Source organism: Alosa sapidissima, chromosome 1 (genome assembly GCF_018492685.1).
Source record: "Alosa sapidissima isolate fAloSap1 chromosome 1, fAloSap1.pri, whole genome shotgun sequence".
NCBI lineage: Eukaryota > Metazoa > Chordata > Actinopteri > Clupeiformes > Clupeidae > Alosa > Alosa sapidissima.
Genome location: NC_055957.1, coordinates 53,425,820 through 53,447,539, shown reverse-complemented (window position 1 = coordinate 53,447,539; position 21,720 = coordinate 53,425,820). Strand labels below are relative to the sequence as shown.

The 21,720-nt window shown below is 58.9% G+C and overlaps 7 non-coding genes and 5 pseudogenes across 7 annotated transcripts; all 12 read right to left on the bottom strand.

The window, feature by feature from the left end:
* Positions 1-3,348: 3,348 nt before the first annotated feature.
* On the bottom strand, positions 3,349-3,462 carry LOC121681657. The gene has a single exon (XR_006022231.1). It is a non-coding gene; the product is annotated as a U5 spliceosomal RNA (small nuclear RNA).
* A 355-nt stretch (positions 3,463-3,817) lies between these two features.
* Positions 3,818-4,023, bottom strand: LOC121684168 (annotated as a pseudogene).
* A 1,556-nt stretch (positions 4,024-5,579) lies between these two features.
* Positions 5,580-5,672, bottom strand: LOC121684760 (annotated as a pseudogene).
* A 146-nt stretch (positions 5,673-5,818) lies between these two features.
* LOC121681655 lies at positions 5,819-5,932 on the bottom strand. The gene has a single exon (XR_006022230.1). It is a non-coding gene; the product is annotated as a U5 spliceosomal RNA (small nuclear RNA).
* Positions 5,933-6,280: 348 nt separating this feature from the next.
* On the bottom strand, positions 6,281-6,455 carry LOC121683922 (annotated as a pseudogene).
* A 1,539-nt stretch (positions 6,456-7,994) lies between these two features.
* On the bottom strand, positions 7,995-8,125 carry LOC121684394 (annotated as a pseudogene).
* A 146-nt stretch (positions 8,126-8,271) lies between these two features.
* LOC121681646 lies at positions 8,272-8,385 on the bottom strand. Its single transcript, XR_006022228.1, has one exon. It is a non-coding gene; the product is annotated as a U5 spliceosomal RNA (small nuclear RNA).
* Positions 8,386-8,733: 348 nt separating this feature from the next.
* Positions 8,734-8,915, bottom strand: LOC121684159. Its single transcript, XR_006023049.1, has one exon. It is a non-coding gene; the product is annotated as a U2 spliceosomal RNA (small nuclear RNA).
* Positions 8,916-14,498: 5,583 nt separating this feature from the next.
* LOC121681643 lies at positions 14,499-14,612 on the bottom strand. The gene has a single exon (XR_006022223.1). It is a non-coding gene; the product is annotated as a U5 spliceosomal RNA (small nuclear RNA).
* A 354-nt stretch (positions 14,613-14,966) lies between these two features.
* On the bottom strand, positions 14,967-15,159 carry LOC121683873. Its single transcript, XR_006022934.1, has one exon. It is a non-coding gene; the product is annotated as a U2 spliceosomal RNA (small nuclear RNA).
* A 4,328-nt stretch (positions 15,160-19,487) lies between these two features.
* LOC121681637 lies at positions 19,488-19,601 on the bottom strand. The gene has a single exon (XR_006022222.1). It is a non-coding gene; the product is annotated as a U5 spliceosomal RNA (small nuclear RNA).
* Positions 19,602-19,949: 348 nt separating this feature from the next.
* On the bottom strand, positions 19,950-20,130 carry LOC121683896 (annotated as a pseudogene).
* Between the last annotated feature and the right edge of the window lie 1,590 nt (positions 20,131-21,720).

Genomic DNA, 21,720 nt, shown 5'->3' with positions numbered 1-21,720 from the left:
CCACGGAGAAAGGCTCCTCCAGGGCAGCCCGCTGCTCCTCCCCCACCCTGCCCTCCACGCTGTCCAGGAAAGCCCCAGCCAGCTCCCCCTCCCCCCTCCTCTCCACAAACAGCGCCTCATAATACTGGGCCGCCACCTCGGCCATCTCGGCTGGAGCGGTCACCAGCCCATCCCCGCCCTCCAACCCCCTCATCTCCACCCGCTGCTGCCTCACCCTCGCTGTCTGCAAAAAGAAGCGGGAAGGCTTCTCGTCTTCCCACGCGGCCACCCTCCCCTGCAGTTCCAACCTCCTCGCCTGCCCCTCAAAAAAAAACCCCATTTCCCCCTTTAAAACTTCTACCCTCTCCTCCACCTCTGGGCGCCCCCTCCTGGGCCATAAGGCCTCCAGCTCCCGGGAGACCTCAGCAATCCACCTCTTCCTCTCCGCGTTCTCCTCTGCCACCCAAGCCTGGCAGAAGGCCGCCACCCCCACCTTCATAGCCTCCCACCAGCTCACCCAGGACCCGTAAAAAGCCCTCCTTGCCCTCCACCCCCTCACCATTGCTCCACACTGCTCCCGGAACTCCTCCTCCTCCAAAAGCCGGTTGGGGAATCGCCACCTCGGCCTTACCCGCCTCCCCTCCCCCAAGTCAGCCTCCACCCCGATGGCACAGTGGTCGGAACACCAGGCCGGGATAACCCGGAACCCCGCCAACGCCACACCGCGAGGGAACAGGAAATAGTCAAGGCGGGACTCCACCCCCCTTGAGTTCCTCCATGTGGCCCCGCCTCCAACCACCCCGGCTACCTTGAAGGCATCCCTTAACCCATGGTCTCTACACAGCTGCCTCAGCTCCACACTTCCCCCCGACCCCCTGTCCAAACAGACATTAAAATCCCCCCCCACCACCACCACCCGATTACACAAAAACAGCGGAGCCAAACCCTCAAAGAAACCCACCCGCTCCCCCCTCACACTTGGAGCATAGACACAAACCAAGCGCAGGTCCACCCCCCCCACCCTTACGTCTACACACAGCACCCTGCCTGGCACCGTACACACCACCACCTCTACCACAAAGCCCCATGAACCAAAAAGAATACCCACCCCATCAGCATGCGCACCCCCCACCCCCCACACAGAGGGTCCCCTTCCCCATTCCTCCTTAAATTTCTTCACATCCCCCTCATCCCTCAAATGGCATTCCTGCAAAAGAAAAACATCATACCCCAAAGAAGACAGAAACCCAAAAACAGCACCCCGCTTTCTGCCCTCCCTCAGACCCCTGACATTCAAAGAAAGAAACTTCATAAAAATGTCCAGCAATAAAACCCACATCCCCCCCCAACCCGCCCCCCAAACCACACACCCAAAACACATAACACACACATCATTAGCACTCAGGGCTAGTCCACCTTCCCCTTCTGGTCCTTGCCCCCTGGTCCACTGCCCTGTCCAGCCCTCCCAGTGGAAACCCTCTCCGGCACCAAGACCGGCCCCCGCGGCGGCAGGGACTCGTCCTCGAGCGGCGAGAACCTGTTAGACAGGGGGACCGATGGCCTGTCCACTCGGACCATCCGATTCAGGGGCCTCGGCGACTCCGGCAGCTCCCCCGACACCTGCACCAGATCTGCACCCCCTCTCCCCTCCGCACCATACACCTGAGACCGGGACCCCTCCGTCGCCTCAGGCACAGAGGGAGAGAGAGCCTCCGCCGACTCCACCAGCTGCGGTTCCGGCGTCTCCGGCACCACGTCCTCGTCCAGCCGCCACCCGCCCGTAACCGGGGTGAGGTCCACCTCCCCCCGCTCCTCCGCGTCGCGCTGCTCCCCCGTCAGCAGCCCATTGTCGGCACCCGACACCGCCTGCACCTTCGGCGCCGTCGTCCCCCAGTCGTCCACCGCGACCTCCGGCAACCGCCGCTTGACCGCCTTTTGCTCCCCCATCTCCGCGTCGCGCTGCTCCATGACTTCCCCCCACGCTGGGGACCCCGGCATGGGGCCCAGACCCTCCATATCGAACCCCACACTGGTGACGTCGACCGGGCTATAGGGTGCACCATCCTCCTGGTCCACCAGATGGAGCCCTGGAGTCCCTCCCGTGCCATGCGGTCGGTCTCTTTGTGCGACTGGGCTAAGGGTAGCTAGGCTAGGCAAGCCACCCAAGCCCACGCCGTCCTCTCTCCCCAGCTCCCGCTCCACCACGCCTGCCTCCCCCCCCAACGGACTGAAGGGAGGGGTGACCAGGTCCTGCGACGGAATCACCGCCACCATCTCGGCCTCCGGTGAGAGGACTCCACCGCATACAGCTGCCTCCCCCACTCCAGCACCCTCCACAGCAGCCTGCTCCGCAGGCCTCTCGACCCTCTCCTCCTCAGGCCCGTCACGCTGGTCCTCGTCCCCCACCACCTCCGCGAACGTCCTCCTCCGGGTCGGACACTCCCGGAAGAGGTGCGTGCCGCTCCCGCAAAGGCTGCACGTCTTCGGCGCCGCACAGTCCCTCGCAAAGTGCCCCTGTGTCCCACACCGCCTGCAGTTCTTCCCCAAACAGTCCGCTTTCGTGTGCCCCCTCTGCCCACACCGCCTGCAGTAGACAGGCTGCCCCGGGTAGCTCAGGAAGCCTCTATCCGGGCCCAGGCTAAAAACCCCAGGGGGGTGTAGAAAGGAACCAGGGTCCTCCGGGTCTTCCTTAAACTTCACCAGAAACTGGCGCTTGCCATTCCACACCCCCCTCGTGTTCAGACATTTCAACCCCCCCTTAACGGCCCCACAGTACCTCGACAAAAACGCAGTCACCACTTCCAGCGGCACCCAGGGATTGTACAGGTGAATGTACAGGGGGGTGAACGCATGGCCAAACAAAGGAATAAGTGAACAGCCCCTCACCTGGTCTTCAGTGCGCCTCCGATTGAACTCCCCGAAAAAAAAGGTGCAATCCGCCAACGTGTTAAAACTCAAATCCATAAATCCAACTGAAGAAAAATCCTGCAGACAAAGCAAACGATCCAAAGAAATCCCCATAAAATCCACCAAGATAGTATCCATAACGTACTCCGGCGTCACCCGTGCCTTCACCTCCGCCAAATCCTCCGTCACCAACCGCACCGTGTACTTTAGCCGCGCCTGACTGGCCGGCCCACTCCTTCCTGCTGTCGTCATTTTCTCGCTTACTCGAAATAGATCCCAACCGAACTTGATCTTAGCCAAAAGGCCGAGAAGCGATACCCCACAACTGCACGGGGTGCGGCGGCCCCTCTAGCGACGCCCCCCGCGCTCACATGGTTACGGGGGGAGGCGGGGCCAGCAAAAGCGGACCGCCGCCGCCGCAAAACAAAACACCACGACGCTTGACTTTGGACAGGCAGGTGCAGCTCCGCCGAAGCAGAGCTTCCAAAAATACCGTAAACTCGGGGCAGTTCCCCTCCACGGAAATCTTTAGTAAAAGGCGAAAGATTTGTACGAGATGAAGAGAAACCCGAGCGATGGCTGCCACAGGGCACGCCGGACGGAGAGCATGAACGGCGCCGGTCGTGGACGTGAGGGTGACTCCGAGGCGTTGCCCAGTGGCAACAAGACGGCAGTATCAACATCCCCTTTAAATTTAAATGTGTAAAAAAAAAAAAAAAAAAAAAAAAAAAAAAAAAGAGTAAAAGGGCGGGAAAACCCAAAAGGGGCCGAAAAGGGAGGTGGCGCGGTTGGCCAAAACACCTGGCAAGGACTCCTGCTGCTGCGTCTGCTCTGCTAAGGAGGATTTCATCACAGTCAGTCAGTCAGTCAGTCAGTCAGTCAGTCAGTCAAGTCAGTTCCACTGGGTTGGTTCTTTTCTTACACAGTCAAAGGAATGTGCACCGTTCCCGGAGTCGCTGCAATACCGGGTCGATGCGTGGAGCGGACGGAGCAAGCCCCTCTTCCGTCTCCCTGTTCCAAAAATCAGATTAATATATGGTCCTCGGGTAGAGGACGTATCAGATATTAAACTGATAAGAACAGATTTTTTTTTTTTTTTTTTTTTTTTTTTTTTTTTTATTGAATATAAACAGAGCACAGCAGCCTTGAAACTACAACACACAGGAGATACACATATAATACACACAACACACAAAAGATACAGAAGGAAGTTAATTTAAGCTAGACTAGAGGCTGCCACCATAAACAATAACACATAATCACAAGGGCCCAGGCACGCAGGCCCGGCCAAACACAGCAAAAACCAACCCACCCACAAACTTTAATCCACCCCAACCCTCACAAAACATACATCAACCCAGCACAAACACAACCTCCCCATCACTTCTCCTCCCCACCACCAGGACCCGACTATTCCATACCCAAAGTCCGTTTCAAGCTGTCCACATCCCATCCCACCAGCTGGGCAGGGGGGGTGGGAGAAACCACCCCCCCAGCAGGCAACACCTCCCGCACAGAGCCCGCCGAGCTATCCGTTCCGTCCGGCTCCACCACCACCTGACCACTCGCAGTACCAGGCCCGGCCTCCGGGGGCGACGAAGGACCGGGGACCAACGCCCCCGTCCGCAGACGCCTCACCGGAGTGTCATCCGGACCCCCATCCTCCAGGGGGCGCTTCCCAGCCATCTCCGCCATACCTGCCATCTCCACTTCCTGCGATTCGGTATGCTCCGCCCAATCTCCAACCGTCTTCCTCTCCACCTCGGCAGCGACTCCTCCCACCGTCTGCATGGCAGCCATGTGCTTCCCCATCCCTTTGTCTCCCAGTCGGCCATCTTGGCGGCCATGCGGCGCATCCTTCAACGTGCCTCCAGTCCCTCCAGGTCCTTCCAACACAGGCGAAACTGCCACCGGCACCACTTTGGGAGCCGGGGCAACAACCTGCAACACAGTACCCCCAGCAACCTGCCTCCCACCACCACCAGACACAGCAATAGACCCACCAGCCACCACCCCAGCATAACTACTCCTTTTCGGACATGACACAAACAAATGGTCCCCCTTCCCACACAAATTACAAGTCCTTGCAGCCTTACAAACATTGGCTAAATGCCCCACAGTCCCACACCGATAGCACGGCTTAGCCTTACACTCACCCCGCAAATGTCCACGCTGTCCACAAGTCCAGCAAGTGTTCGGCAGTTGAGGCACAAACAACCTGCCGCGGTCTGCCCCCAACGCGAACTCATGAGGCGGAATCATCCACTCTCCATTCGGCCGCAGATGAAACGTCACTCGATACCTCCTCTTCCCCGTCCAAAATCCAAACTCGTCCACGATCTTCTCCCCCTCAGTAATCCGGCTACAATACCTCTCCAAAAACGACCTGATGTCCTTCTCCAGCACGTGCGGGTTGAAGACATGGATCACCACCGTGTACATCTCCTCTCCAAACTCCCAACCGCACTTCCACAGCACGTTGTCGTCATCCCGCTTCCGGATCTCCTGCCATCGCCTCATCGTCGCATGCAGAAAGGACACCTCCCGAAACATCACCTCGTACTGAAAAGGCGGCCGAGCAGCCTGCAGACACAGGACCTCCTTTCCAGACAGCCCCAGCTCATCCCTCAGGATCTTCTCTGCCACGAAGCCACGGGTCACCTCCACACCTAAATCCACCGGAAACTCCAGCCGGAGGGTGCAAGCACCCACCCCCAGTGACATCGCCTTCTTCTTGGCAAGCGCAGATACTACACTTGATCTTAGCCAAAAGGCCGAGAAGCGATACCCCACAACTGCACGGGGTGCGGCGGCCCCTCTAGCGACGCCCCCCGCGCTCACATGGTTACGGGGGGAGGCGGGGCCAGCAAAAGCGGACCGCCGCCGCCGCAAAACAAAACACCACGACGCTTGACTTTGGACAGGCAGGTGCAGCTCCGCCGAAGCAGAGCTTCCAAAAATACCGTAAACTCGGGGCAGTTCCCCTCCACGGAAATCTTTAGTAAAAGGCGAAAGATTTGTACGAGATGAAGAGAAACCCGAGCGATGGCTGCCACAGGGCACGCCGGACGGAGAGCATGAACGGCGCCGGTCGTGGACGTGAGGGTGACTCCGAGGCGTTGCCCAGTGGCAACAAGACGGCAGTATCAACATCCCCTTTAAATTTAAATGTGTAAAAAAAAAAAAAAAAAAAAAAAAAAGAGTAAAAGGGCGGGAAAACCCAAAAGGGGCCGAAAAGGGAGGTGGCGCGGTTGGCCAAAACACCTGGCAAGGACTCCTGCTGCTGCGTCTGCTCTGCTAAGGAGGATTTCATCACAGTCAGTCAGTCAGTCAGTCAGTCAGTCAGTCAGTCAAGTCAGTTCCACTGGGTTGGTTCTTTTCTTACACAGTCAAAGGAATGTGCACCGTTCCCGGAGTCGCTGCAATACCGGGTCGATGCGTGGAGCGGACGGAGCAAGCCCCTCTTCCGTCTCCCTGTTCCAAAAATCAGATTAATATATGGTCCTCGGGTAGAGGACGTATCAGATATTAAACTGATAAGAACAGATTTTTTTTATATTGAAGTTTATTCATACCAAATCATAATCATTATCAAATCATAGTTACAGCCAGAACAAGAAGAACACAGAAAGCACAGAAAGAGAAAAAGAGAAAAAAGAAAGGCTGCAACATACGGGCACAAACGCCCCATAGAAAAGAACTCGGGCACACAGGCCCAGCCAAAAACAAACCCCATAACTCAATCCCAACCCACCCACACACAAACATCCCTAATCCTCCCCACACACCATAAAACACCCGCACTTACACAATCCCACCACCAGCAACCCACTAATCCATGCCCATAGTCCGCTTCAAGCTGTCCACATCCCACCCAGAAAGCTGGGCAGGAGGGGGGCGACTCCCCCGTCCTACGGTCCGCCTCTCCGTCACCGACTCCACCGAATCCGCCGACTCGTCCGACTCCAGCTCCACCAAACCGCCCGTAGTTCCCGACTCCGCCACCAGGGGCAGGGAGCGATCAAAGGCCGCCACCCCCCTCCCCCGGCCGCTGACGCCGCACGGGAGCACTCTCCGGACCTCCGCCCTCCAGGGGGCGCTTCCCCGACACCATCGCCAACTCCGCCATCTCCTCTTCCTGGGAAGCCGTTGCCTCCGCCCAGCTCAGCACCCCGACACTCTCCATAGCCACGCCCGGCCTGCCCTTCGACCCCGCCGACCCTCCGACCTCTGGGCGGCCATCTTGGCTGCCATGCGGCCTAGCGGTAGCCGTAGCCACCAGGCTGCCTCCATGCGGCCCAGCTCCCACTCCACCAGCCGATCCTGCAGCTCCCGTTCCTCCGCTCGTGCCCACCGCCGGCGGTCCCGTCGGCCTCCTCTCCAGCACACCCGTCACCAGAGGAGCCCCTGCGGGGGAAACAGAAACCCCCCCACCGCCAGTTCTCCCCACCACCGCTCCCGCGTAACTCTGTCTCTTCGGACACCTCAAAAAGAGGTGATCCTTAGACCCGCACAAGGAACACTCCCTTCTCTCCCCACAGTCCTTCACCACGTGCCCCACCACCCCACAACGCACACACCGCTGCGCCACACATTCGCTTCTCAAATGCCCCTCTTCCCCACATCCCCAACAAACAGTAGGTAAGTCCGGTAAAAACACCCTCCCACGGTCTGTCCCCAGCGCAAACAAATGTGGGGGCCGCAGCTGGCGGCCCTCCCCAGAAAAGCGAAACCGCACACTATACCTCCACTTGCCCGTCCAAAATCCGTTGCCGTCTGTGACCTTCTCCCCCGGTGACACTGCGCTACAGTACCGGCTAAGGAACCCCCGGACGTCCAGCTCCAACACGTGCGGGTTGAAGACCTGCACCACGACCACGTTGGCTGCGCTCCACACCACGCGCTTTATTCCCACGATCCTTGGGTCTCCTTTTCCCTTCCCGAACGCCACGCGCAGATCCTCCTCCGTCTTGAACGTGACGTCATGCCTCCCCAACGCCGGGTAATCCTGTAAACACAGGACGTCCGCTCCCGATAATCCCAGTACGCCCTTCAAGATGACCTCTCCAAACCCTGCCCGATCCAGCTCCGTCCTCCTCGCCTCCGGGATCAGGTACCGAATAGCATATCTCGGAATCCCCTTCGTCTCCTCCATCAAATCCGCCATCGCTGCCTCGGGTAGTCCGATTGATAAGAACAGATACTACACTTGATCTTAGCCAAAAGGCCGAGAAGCGATACCCCACAACTGCACGGGGTGCGGCGGCCCCTCTAGCGACGCCCCCCGCGCTCACATGGTTACGGGGGGAGGCGGGGCCAGCAAAAGCGGACCGCCGCCGCCGCAAAACAAAACACCACGACGCTTGACTTTGGACAGGCAGGTGCAGCTCCGCCGAAGCAGAGCTTCCAAAAATACCGTAAACTCGGGGCAGTTCCCCTCCACGGAAATCTTTAGTAAAAGGCGAAAGATTTGTACGAGATGAAGAGAAACCCGAGCGATGGCTGCCACAGGGCACGCCGGACGGAGAGCATGAACGGCGCCGGTCGTGGACGTGAGGGTGACTCCGAGGCGTTGCCCAGTGGCAACAAGACGGCAGTATCAACATCCCCTTTAAATTTAAATGTGTAAAAAAAAAAAAAAAAAAAAAAAAAGGAGTAAAAGGGCGGGAAAACCCAAAAGGGGCCGAAAAGGGAGGTGGCGCGGTTGGCCAAAACACCTGGCAAGGACTCCTGCTGCTGCGTCTGCTCTGCTAAGGAGGATTTCATCACAGTCAGTCAGTCAGTCAGTCAGTCAGTCAGTCAGTCAAGTCAGTTCCACTGGGTTGGTTCTTTTCTTACACAGTCAAAGGAATGTGCACCGTTCCCGGAGTCGCTGCAATACCGGGTCGATGCGTGGAGCGGACGGAGCAAGCCCCTCTTCCGTCTCCCTGTTCCAAAAATCAGATTAATATATGGTCCTCGGGTAGAGGACGTATCAGATATTAAACTGATAAGAACAGATTTTTTTGTACGACTTTATTAACACCAATCACCAAATCATAACATCATACACAGAGTCATCAAAATTACGCTACCCACCACCAGTACACCACTCTTTATTTAAACCAAACCCTTCAGATCCCTCCCACCATTAACCCACCCCCACCCTCGGCAGTCCCCCCCACATTTCCCTCGCCTTGTCCCTCCCATACACCCCCTCATACTCCTCAATACACCTCCTCACCCTCCCCAAAAACCAAACAAAAACCACCCGTGGAGCCAGTGCCGGGGTCCTCTTCCTCACACACCCCTGCCTCCAGTCCCACAGAGCCAACTTCACAAAAGAAACCAAAACCCAAAAAGCAACCCTCCTCCCCACCCGCAAACCCCCCAAGCCCCGCCCCCGTAGCACCAAATCTGCTGAAAGTGGCAGACCCGCCCACCCACCCCACCAGTTCTGTACCATGGCCCAGGTGTCCCTCGCTCCCCGACACGACCACAAAGCGTGGTCCAGAGTCTCTTCCCTCCCACACCCCACAGGGCACAGGGGAGTGCGGCTAATCCCATGCCTATGCAGCCGCTCCCTCACCGGCAGGCGGTTCAGAGCCGCCTGCCAGTTCAGATCCCTACCCTCCCCACACAAAACAGGAGGCTGGATGCCCCCCCAGTCAATCCCCCTGACCATGGGTTCCCCAGTCCCACCCTCCTCCCACCTCCTATCCATTACCCCCGTATACAGGCGCCGGTGGTCCAGCACGGCCTCCCCCTCCCAACACCACCCATTCCCCCTCAGAAAATCTGCCACCCTGTCATAGTGCCCAGGCCTGACCAGGGACCAGGGAGACGTACTGGACAAAGGTCTCAGCCGCCTCATTTCGAACCCCAGCCAGAACCTTGCGAAAACCGCAGCCTTGTGGGCAAAAACCCCCATCACTAGCCTGGCGAGGAACGCCACGTGTATCGCCATTACGCGCACAGCGACACACGGGACCCCCCTCCCCCCCTCCGAAACCCCCCTAAACATTTGCTCCCTTGCCACCCTCTCCATCCCACCACCCCAAATGAAAGAAAAGACATCCCGCTCTAACCTCCTACCACACAAAAACGGCAAAGGGAACACATAAGCCAGATAATTTAACTGGGGCAGCAGGTCCGCCTTGACCGCCATGACCCTCCCCGACAGGGAGAGGTACCTCGACCTCCACAGGCCCAAGCGTCTCCCCACCCTCCCCCTCCGGTCATCCCAGTTAAAACCCCCACAATCCCCCCGCTTAAAATGCAACCCCAGGATCTTCAGGCCATCTGGAGTAACTCCAAACCCACCCAATGGATCCACCCTCCCTGCCCATTTCCCAAAAAACATGACCGAGGATTTCCCCCTGTTCACCTTGGCCCCCGAAGCTCTGCCGAACTCCTCCAAGAGGACGTTCACCCGATCAAAGCTGTGCTCTGTGGTCAAGAAAAGGGACACATCATCCGCGTAGGCGGAGACCTTAGCCTCCGCCCCCCCACCCCCCGGTAGATGTACCCCTGCCACCCGTGAGTCCTGCCTCAAGGCAGCCAGCAATGGCTCCAGGACCAGGACGTAGAGGAGAGGAGACAGAGGACAACCCTGCCTCACTCCCCCTACCTGAGGGACAGCCCTGGAATAAAACCCATTCACCCCCACCTTGCTCACCGCCCCCCTATAAAGCAACCCAAGCCAAGCTAAAAACCCCCCCCCAAACCCCATCCTCCCCAACACCTTGAACAGAAACTTATGGCTAACCCTGTCGAAAGCCTTTTCTTGGTCCAGGCTTAGGCACCCCCAGTGGCAATCCCCTCTGCTCTGCCCAACAAGTAATGTCCCTGATTAAAACCAAATTCAACCCACTACACCGCCCCCTCACCCCACACGTCTGGTCTTCCCCCACTACGGACGCCATCACCGGCCCCAGCCGCATTGCCAGGGCCTTGGCCAAGACTTTATAGTCGACGGCCAGTAGAGTGATTGGCCTCCAGTTGCTCAGTGCTCTGGCGTCCCCCTTCTTAAACAAGAGCGTGATGAGCCCTGTTGACATCGATCCCAATAAAAACCCCGCCCCCCGCCGCTCCTCGAGCACCTCGACCAACTCACCCCCCAACACATCCCAAAATTCCCTAAAAAACTCCACAGTCAACCCGTCCTGTCCGGGGGACTTACCCCCACTCATGGACTGGAGGGCCCTCCCCAGCTCCCCAAGCTCCAGAGGTCGATCCAGCTCCGCCCGCTGCTCCTCACTCAGCCTACCCTCCAGTTTATCCAAAAAAAACCCCACTACCCCCTCCTCCCCACACCTCTCAGTAAAGAGGCCCTCGTAGTACCGAGCTGCCACCTCGGCCATGTCCTCCCCTCTCGTCGCCACCCCGCCCTCCCATTCCAGCGCCGCCATATGCCTCCTCACCTGGCGCTCCCTCACCGTCCTAAAAAAGAACTTGGAGGGCCTCTCATCCTCCCATGCCCGCACTCGAGCTTGCACGCCCAAACGGCGCGCCCGCTCCTCAAAATAGTCCCTCAACTTCAGCTTCACTGCCTCCATGTCCCCAACATCCCCACCCGCCACCCACAGTTCCTCCAACTCCCTGTTCCACAGCTTCACCTGCCTCTTCCTCTCCACGTTGGCACTGGCCACCCAACCCCTGCAAAACCCCACCGTCCTCTCCTTCCAACCCTCCCACCAGTCAGCCCTCGAGGAGAAGCGGCACTTCATCGCCAACCACCCTCTGAGGGCCACCCGATACGCCTCACAAAACCCAGCCTCCCTCAGGAGCCGCTTCGGGAAGCGCCACCTGGGTCTCTCCCGCCTCAACCCCTCCACGAGAACAGCAGCAGTAACCATGCAGTGGTCAGAGCACCACACTGGGGACACCCTGAACCACCGCAGGCTCACCCCCCGTGGAAAGAAAAGGTAGTCCAACCTCGACCCCGCCCCCCTGGAGTTACTCCATGTTTCCCCTGCCCCCCCCCCACCCACAGCCAAAAAGGCGTCAACCAACAACATATCCCTACACAACCCCTTCAATTCCCCAGCCCCCACTCCCCGTCGCACATCCACGTTAAAATCCCCCCCTAACACCACCACCCTGTCACATGTCAGCAGCGGAGTGAGCCCAGTGAAGAACCCCGCCTGCCGCCCCCTCCCACTAGGAGCATAGACGTTCACCAGCCTTAAATCAAGGCCCCGAAACGTGCAGTCCACACACAAAACCCTCCCCGGCTCACTACAGACCACTGTTTCCACCACAAAATCCCAAGACCCAAACAAAACCCCCACCCCATCAGAATGAGCATTTCCCACCCCCCACACAGAAGGCCCCCTGCCCCATCCCCTTGAAAACACACCCGCATCCCCCCTGTCCCGCAGGTGGCATTCCTGCAAAAATAAACAGTCGAACCCCAGCCCCTCCAAGGAGGCATAAAACACAGCCCGCTTTCCCTTGTCCCGGAGCCCCCTTACATTAAGGGAGGCAAAAGTCATTTCCAGCCCCATCTACAAGGACCGCCCCTCCCCACCCTTGCAAAGACCACCCCGTCACCCCCTCCCCTATAAGGCAGCCCTGCAACAGAAAAACAACCCTCCACCACCCTCCTCAGCACCGAAACCCCCCCCCCACACCCCCCCTCCCACCCCCCCCCCCCCATACAATACACAGGAAAAAACCCACATCCCAAAGAGCACATCAAAACCACAGTCCCCATCACAGTCCAGACACTTCCCCATCCCACCCAACCAAGTCCAGCACAACAAAGAACAAGCCATCAGCTACTCACAGTCAAGAAGGGCCGACGTCCCTCCCGCCATCAGACACCGGTCCCAGCTGAGGCCGGTCGCGCGTAGAAACGGCCCTCCTGAGGAGTCCCGACAACGGGCTCTGGCTCCCCTCCTCCGTCTCCCGCTCCTCACCACCACTGGAAACGACCTCCGGGCTCCCAGGAGACGACCGGCCATCCTCAGACGAGGAGTACAGCTCGGGCGACGAGCCGCCCCCCCCCGCCAGCCTTCAGCTTGTCCACGCTCACCTCCAGCGCCGAGAAAGGGGAAAGTGCCTGCTCCATGACCGGCACGTCCCCCCGCCGCTGCCCAGACGAACTGGCCCGCTCCGCCGAAGCCGCCGCCGGATGCTGCTGCAGCTCCGCCGGGACCACCTTCACCTTTGACGCACCTCCTGTCCCTTCTCCCGCAGCCGCCTGCCTCTTCGCCCCCCGCGGGCCGTCCCCCATCTGCACGTCTTCAAGCTGCAAGGAGTCCGCGAAGACCCTCTCGGCATCCGGATCCTCGCTCCACCGGCCAGACCCCCCACCACCAGGTGGCGCCACCTCCAAAGACGACTCCTCCACCTCCAGGCCCAACTCCCGAGGAAGACGTGAGCCGCCATCTTGGCCATGCGGTCCCCCGCATGTAGCCTTAGCTGCTACCTCCTCCCGGCGCGAAATGCCGTCAGCTCCATCCACCTCACTCCCCCCGGAATCCGGCAGCGGCACACGGTCAGCAAAGGACAGCTGCATCACCACCTCCGTGTCCAGCGACGCCGGTGCCCCGCGCAGGTCCTCCACAGGCCCCACACCGCCGTCAGCATCGACCTGCCCGTCCCCCACAGACGGCCTCCGCTCCTCCAGGCGCTCCTCAGCCACCACCTCTCGAAACACAGCCTCCTGCCGCCCAGCCACCGCCGCAAACGACTTCCTCCCTTCTGGACACTGCCGAAACAGATGATCCCCACCTCCGCAGATCGAGCAGGACTTCGGCATTGGGCAAACCCTCGCCTCATGGGCCTTGCTCCCGCATCTCCTGCAGCCGGGACCCGTACACTCTGCCTTCATGTGGCCCCGTCCCCCACACCGCCTGCAGTACACCGGCTGCCCCCGGTACGATAGAAAACCCCGGTTCGGCCCCAGGGAGAAAGACCCCGGCGGGTGCAGGAGTCCGTCCTCACCGTCTGGGTCTTCCTTAAATTTCACGAAGAACTGGCGCCTCCCGTTCCACACACCAAATCGATTCAGGCATTTCAAACCCCCGCGGACCTCTGAACAATACCGCCTTAAAAAAGCCTCCACCACCTCCACTTCCACCCACGGGTTGTACATTAGCACGTACAACGCCGTGCTAGCATGTCCAAACAAAGGAGTGATAGAAATGCCCCTCACCTCCTCCCGCGACCGCTCCAGCTGAAAATGGCGAAAGAACTCCAGACAGTCCGCCTGCTCGAAAAAGCTGATATCAAAAAGTCCAGCAGCCGGGAAATCCATTACGCAGAGCAGCTTCTCCACTGCCACCTTGAACAGCCCATCCAGCACGGTCCGCATTACATACTCCAAGTCGACCTTCATCCGCAGCTCCCGAACGTCATCCACCGTCAGTCTCACCGTATTCCTAAGCCGCACCTGAGGGGCCGGCCCGTACATGGATGTACTCGCCATCGCTACTCCCTACACTCTACTTGATCTTAGCCAAAAGGCCGAGAAGCGATACCCCACAACTGCACGGGGTGCGGCGGCCCCTCTAGCGACGCCCCCCGCGCTCACATGGTTACGGGGGGAGGCGGGGCCAGCAAAAGCGGACCGCCGCCGCCGCAAAACAAAACACCACGACGCTTGACTTTGGACAGGCAGGTGCAGCTCCGCCGAAGCAGAGCTTCCAAAAATACCGTAAACTCGGGGCAGTTCCCCTCCACGGAAATCTTTAGTAAAAGGCGAAAGATTTGTACGAGATGAAGAGAAACCCGAGCGATGGCTGCCACAGGGCACGCCGGACGGAGAGCATGAACGGCGCCGGTCGTGGACGTGAGGGTGACTCCGAGGCGTTGCCCAGTGGCAACAAGACGGCAGTATCAACATCCCCTTTAAATTTAAATGTGTAAAAAAAAAAAAAAAAAAAAAAAAAAAAAAAAGAGTAAAAGGGCGGGAAAACCCAAAAGGGGCCGAAAAGGGAGGTGGCGCGGTTGGCCAAAACACCTGGCAAGGACTCCTGCTGCTGCGTCTGCTCTGCTAAGGAGGATTTCATCACAGTCAGTCAGTCAGTCAGTCAGTCAGTCAGTCAGTCAAGTCAGTTCCACTGGGTTGGTTCTTTTCTTACACAGTCAAAGGAATGTGCACCGTTCCCGGAGTCGCTGCAATACCGGGTCGATGCGTGGAGCGGACGGAGCAAGCCCCTCTTCCGTCTCCCTGTTCCAAAAATCAGATTAATATATGGTCCTCGGGTAGAGGACGTATCAGATATTAAACTGATAAGAACAGATTTTTTTTATTTTTTTTTTTTATTAATCACAATAAGCCAAACCAAAAACCACACAGGAAAGCACAGGCATGCTATATCAACACCCAAATACATAAACAAATACATAAATGAACACCCAGAAGATCACTCAAAATCAACAAACACAAGACACTTTAGGCCACACCAGCCTTTTTTTTTTTTTTTTTTTTTTTTTTTTTTTTTTTTTTTTTTTTTGTGTTGCTCCTATGCGGCACTAAAGCAAAGTCCAGTCAATAGCCTGTGGGGAATAAAGCACACAAAATCCCCCCGCCCCTCATACACCCACAAGTCATCCCACACACCCACAAGTACAATTGTACAGTCAGGCCCAATACATGTTTTTTTTTTTTTTTTTTTTTTTTTTTTTTTTTTTTTTTTTTTTTTTTGTCCATCAGTCCCATCACATCATAATACAATCACACCAAACCCAATACCTTTTTTAAATCCCCAAACCCAAACAAACCAAACAAAAGGAAAACCCAAACCCCTCTCAGACCCCCTCCCCCAAGGCCACCCACTCCCGCTTGGCCTCCCCCGCCCCTCTCCCCACCCAACACTCCTTTACTGCGGACCGCACCAGCTCTCGAGTTTTAAAAAAAGTTCCTCCGCAGTACTCTGCGGGGGCTGACGCCTCAAGCACATCACCCTCCGGTCCCACAACCCTCTCTTGGTCTCTGTGACGATTGTCCACAGGACCTGCCGCTTAGCAGCCGGGATGGTCCCCAAACCTGCGCCACGAACCACCAGGTCCCGGGAGAGCCAGCCACGGTACCCCCGGCCTACCCATTCCGCCACCAGGTCCCACACTCTCCCCGCCTCCCTACACTCCCAAAACGCGTGGGCGGCAGTCTCCTCCTCCCCGCAGCCCAGAGGGCAAAACGGGGGGCCCCTGCCCCACAACCTGTGGACCCTCTCGCGGACCGGTAAGCGGTCCAGGGCGCACAACCAATTCAGGTCCTTGCCCCCTCGCCGCAGATACGAGGGCTGCAAAGCCCTCCAATCCACAGCCAGAGATCCCGGCCTCCCCGGCGCCCTCGCCCCCGGCCCCCTGGCGAGAGCCTCTTTATACAGGGCCCGGTGGTCTAAGACCAGGCCGCCCCGGAGACACCATGCATTCCCTTTCACAAACCTGGCGACCTCTGCATAATGACCCGGCCGGTCCCAGGACCACGGGAGCCCGGGGTCCACAGGCCGCAGCTCCCGAAAGGGGAAGCCCAGCCAGAACCTGGCAAGAAAGACCGCGGGGTGGTCAAATACCCCCGTCGCAATCCGGGCCTGAAACGCAACATGCAGGGACAAGGCCTTGAGCGGGAGGCAGGGCACCTCCCTCCCCCCCTCCGCCATGCCCCTATACATTTCCACCCTACTCACCATTTCGGTGCTGCCCCCCCACAGGAATGAAAATACATCCCGCTCCAACCTCCTCCCCACTATGAAGGGGACGGGAAACACGTAGGCGAGGTGGTTTAGCCGGGGGAGAATGTCGGCCTTCACAGCCAACACTCTCCCCAGCAGTGGGAGAGGCCGGGACCGCCAACACCCCAACCTCCTCGCCACCCTATCCCTCCAACCGTCCCAATTTCTTTGCGCCGACTCCTGGTGGTGAAAGTCCACCCCCAGGACCCGCAAGCAATCTGCCACCCGGAAACCACCCGGGAAGGCAGCCCGCCCAGCCCACCTCCCAAACCCCATTACGGCAGACTTAGTGGGGTTCACTTTCGCCCCCGCCGCCTTCCCGTACTCTGCCAAAATGGCCGCTACCACCCCAAAACTCGCATCCGACGTGACGAAAAGCGTCACGTCGTCTGCGTACGCCGCCACCCTCGCCTCCCTCCCTCCACCCCCAGGCAGGTGAACCCCAGCAAACCGCTGGGCCTGCCTGAGCACCGACAAAAGCGGCTCGAGGGAGATGATGTAAAGTAAAGGCGAGAGGGGGCAGCCCTGACGAACCCCCCCTGCCTGCGGAACCACGGCCGACAAATGGCCCCCCACCCTGACCCTGCTACCAGCCTGAGCGTAGAGCAGCCGCACCCAGGAAATAAAACGAGGGCCAAAACCCATCCGGTTTAAAACATTAAAAAGAAACCCGTGGCTCACCCGGTCGAAAGCCTTCTCCTGGTCCAAGCTCAGGAGGGCCAGTGGGAGAGCCCGCTGCTCAACCCAGCTGACCACATCCCTCACCAGGACCAGGTTCAGGGAGCCCATGCGGCCCCTCACGCCACAGGTCTGGTCGGGGTGTATCACAGACCCCAACACCTCCCCCAAACGAAGAGTTAGGGTCTTGGCCAGAATTTTATAATCGGCCGTCAGCAGAGTGATCGGCCGCCAGTTGGCCAAATCCTCCCTGCTGCCCTTCTTGTATAGAAGGGTAACCAACCCCGACCTGAGCGAAGGGGGCAGAACACCCGCCACCAGACTCTCCTCAAACACCAGGAGGAGGTCCGGGCCCACCAAAGGCCAGAAGGCTGCATAAAACTCAACCGGGAGGCCATCCCCCCCGGGCGCGCTGCCCCTTTTCAGGGACCGCATGGCTGCACCCACCTCCTCCAGGTCCAGGGGCCGCTCCAGGAAGAGGGCCTCCGTCCCCGATAAGTGCCGGTCCAGTGCAGCCAAAAACCCCTCTGCTGCCTGCCCATCACCACCCCGGTCCTGGAACAAGTCCGTATAAAACCGGCCGGCCTCCGCCAGGACCTGGCCCCGGTCGGTAATCAGGCCCGCTGGCCCCTGCAAGGCCCCAAGGGCCGACCGCTGCTGCCTAGCCCTGGCTGCCGCAAAGAACCCCTTAGAAGGAGTCTCCTCCGTCAGCCGCCCCCGTACCCCCGCCGTGAGGAGGACGGCATTGACCCAGAGCTTCCCACCGCCTTCAGCTTTCCTCCCCCAGCCCGCCCGTCCGGCTGGCCGTCCGCCGCCGCCGCTCTCTTTGAAGCCGCTCTCCCCCTCGGTAGGCCAGCACCCGTGCCGCCTGAGACCGTCGCCAGCAGCGGAGCCAGGAGATGCTTCGGGATCCCAGCGACCACCGGTGAGGACGCCCCGACCTCCTCCTCGGCCTCTCCCATGTCCTCAGAATCGCCCCAGCTCGACGAACCACGACCAGCCGCTCCACCGAGGATACTGCCGCAGGTCTCGTTGATGGCCTCCAAAGAGGCTTCCTCGCCTGCCGTTCCACTCCCGTCCAGCGGGGACCCCACAGCAGAGGAAGTTGAGCCAGGCGCCACACCACCTCCCACCTCCGGGGGAGCCGACGAGTCCGGAGCCGAACCATGCGGCGCACTGGGCGCCGCCATCTTGGTAGCCAGGGAGCTATCAGCTACCAAGCTAGCCGCCGCCGCCGCCTGCCGCTCCAACTCTGCCGCCAAATCCACCTCCTCCTGCTCTCGTAACACGTCCTCCGAGCCAGCCGCAGCAGCATACGACTTAGCCCGGGCAGGGCAGCTCCTAAACAAATGTGAGTCAGAACCACACAGCGAGCAAAGTTTTGGAGCAGTGCACTTACCCGCCGTGTGGTCACCCCCGCCACAAAAGCGGCAGCGGCTCCCCGCACAATCCCTCTTGCTGTGGCCGAGTCCTCCACACCGCCGACAATACTCCGGCTGGCCAGGGTAGTAAAGGAACCCCCTGTTCGTCCCTATTGCGAACGACCCCGGCGGATGACGCAGCTTCCCCGGTGCCTCCGGCTCCTGGTGGAACGAGACCAGGTAACGGCGTCTCCCCGTCCAAACGCCGAAGTTGTCCCTTAGCCTGGTCCCGCCCTTCACCACCTTGCAATGACGCCGTAGGAAGGCCTCGACGTCCCGGTCCTCCACATAAGGGTTGTACATGTGGACCACCAGGGGGAGGTGCTCCTGCATGTACAAACACCTTATTCCTAAGCCGCCCAGGAGAACATGACTCACCTTCTTTTCCCACTCCGAGGCCAGCCTGTAGCAATCCTGCAGCGTATGGAATGTGACATCCGCAAATCCACTTGACGTGAAGTCCTGGAAGCAGAATAGTTTTCCAGGGTCCAGGCCGAAAACCGTCTTTAAAACCGACGACATAACAAATACCCTCCCAAACCGCGCCTTCTGCTCTATTGACGCACTCCCTAACAACGATATCCTTACCGAGTTGCGCAACCGCACCACAAGGGCCGGCACCGAGTCATCCTCTATACTCATCGCCAAACGATCCACTCTTGATCTTAGCCAAAAGGCCGAGAAGCGATACCCCACAACTGCACGGGGTGCGGCGGCCCCTCTAGCGACGCCCCCCGCGCTCACATGGTTACGGGGGGAGGCGGGGCCAGCAAAAGCGGACCGCCGCCGCTGCAAAACAAAACACCACGACGCTTGACTTTGGACAGGCAGGTGCAGCTCCGCCGAAGCAGAGCTTCCAAAAATACCGTAAACTCGGGGCAGTTCCCCTCCACGGAAATCTTTAGTAAAAGGCGAAAGATTTGTACGAGATGAAGAGAAACCCGAGCGATGGCTGCCACAGGGCACGCCGGACGGAGAGCATGAACGGCGCCGGTCGTGGACGTGAGGGTGACTCCGAGGCGTTGCCCAGTGGCAACAAGACGGCAGTATCAACATCCCCTTTAAATTTAAATGTGTAAAAAAAAAAAAAAAAAAAAAAAAAAGAGTAAAAGGGCGGGAAAACCCAAAAGGGGCCGAAAAGGGAGGTGGCGCGGTTGGCCAAAACACCTGGCAAGGACTCCTGCTGCTGCGTCTGCTCTGCTAAGGAGGATTTCATTACAGTCAGTCAGTCAGTCAGTCAGTCAGTCAGTCAGTCAAGTCAGTTCCACTGGGTTGGTTCTTTTCTTACACAGTCAAAGGAATGTGCACCGTTCCCGGAGTCGCTGCAATACCGGGTCGATGCGTGGAGCGGACGGAGCAAGCCCCTCTTCCGTCTCCCTGTTCCAAAAATCAGATTAATATATGGTCCTCGGGTAGAGGACGTATCAGATATTAAACTGATAAGAACAGATTTTTTTCCATAATAATGTTTATTACATAACCAAAGCTTAAACAACCATACAAATACGTCCCCCGTGGACGACCAAAAATTACCAGAAAGGAAAACCAAAAATACAAACCCAGAATAGCCACCGGGACCTAGCCCGGGCAAGGGCCAGCCCCCCTAGGGGGCCCCCCAAAATAAAAGGCCCGAAGGCCAGACAAACAAACATAAACCCAAGTCCACACAGCAGAACATCACAAACCCCCCAATCCCCACAAGCCTCCCCCCAAACCCACACAGATAAACAAAACCCTCCCTACTAACAAGGGCATTATACACTCAAACCCATCCCCCAAACAACACTTTCCCAACCCCAGATCCATCTTTAATCCTCCCCCAAAACAGCACAATATGCACTTCCCCACTAGTCCATGCCCATAGTCCGCTTCAAACTGTCCACATCCCACCCAGCAAGCTGGGCAGGGGGGGGGGGGGCGCCTCCCCCGACCTGCAGTCCGCCCCTCCGTCACCGACTCCTCTGAATCCGCCGACTCCTCCGACTCCAGCCCCACCAACTCGCCCGTAGTTCCTGACTCAGCCTCCGGGGGCAGGGAGCGATCACAGGCCGCCACCCCCTCCCCCGGCCGCTGACGCCGCGCCGGAACACTCTCCGGACCTCCACCCTCCAGGGGGCGCTTCCCAGACACCATCGCCAGTTCCGCCATCTCCTCGTCCTGGGAGGCCGTTGCCTCCGCCCAGTTCAGCGTCCCAACCCTCTCCATAGCCACGCCCGGCCTGCCCTTCGACCCCGCCGTCCCTCCGACCTCTGGGCGGCCATCTTGGCTGCCATGCGGCCTAGCGGTAGCCGTAGCCACCAGGCTGCCACCATGCGGCCCAGCTCCCGCTCCACCAGCAGACACTGCAGTTCCCTTTACTCCACTCGCACCAGCCACCGCTAGTCCAGTCGACCTCCGCTCCAACTCTCCAGTCACCAAAGGAGCCCCTGTGTGGGAAACAGAAACCCTCCCACCACCACCAGATAACCCCACCACCGCTCCCGCATAGCTCTGTCTCCTAGGGCACCTCAAAAAGAGGTGATCCTTAGCCTCACATAGTGAACACTCCCTTCTCTCCCCACAGTCTTTCACCACATGCCCCACCGCCCCACAACGAACACACCGCTGCGCAACACAATCACTCCTCCAGTGTCCCTCTTCCCCGCATCCCCAACAAACAGTCGGCAAGTCCGGCAAAAACACCCTCCCTCGATCCGACCCCAGAGCAAACAAATGCGGAGGCCGCAGCTGGCGACCCTCCGCAGAGATACGAAAACGCACACTGTACCTCCACTTTCCAGTCCAAAATCCGTTGGCATCCAAGATCTTCTCCCCTTGTGACACCACGCTGCAATATCGGCTCAGGAACCACCGCAAGTCCTGCCCCAGCACGTGCGGGTTGAACACCTGCACCACCACCGTGTTGATCGAATTCCACTCCACGCGCCTGATCCCCGTAACCCGAGCGTCACCATACCCCCTCCCATAGGCGACGCGCAGGTCCTCCTCCGTCCTGAAGGTGACGTCATGCCACCCCTTCTCCGGGTAGTCCTGCAGGCACAGCACCTCGGCTCCCGATAATCCCAACA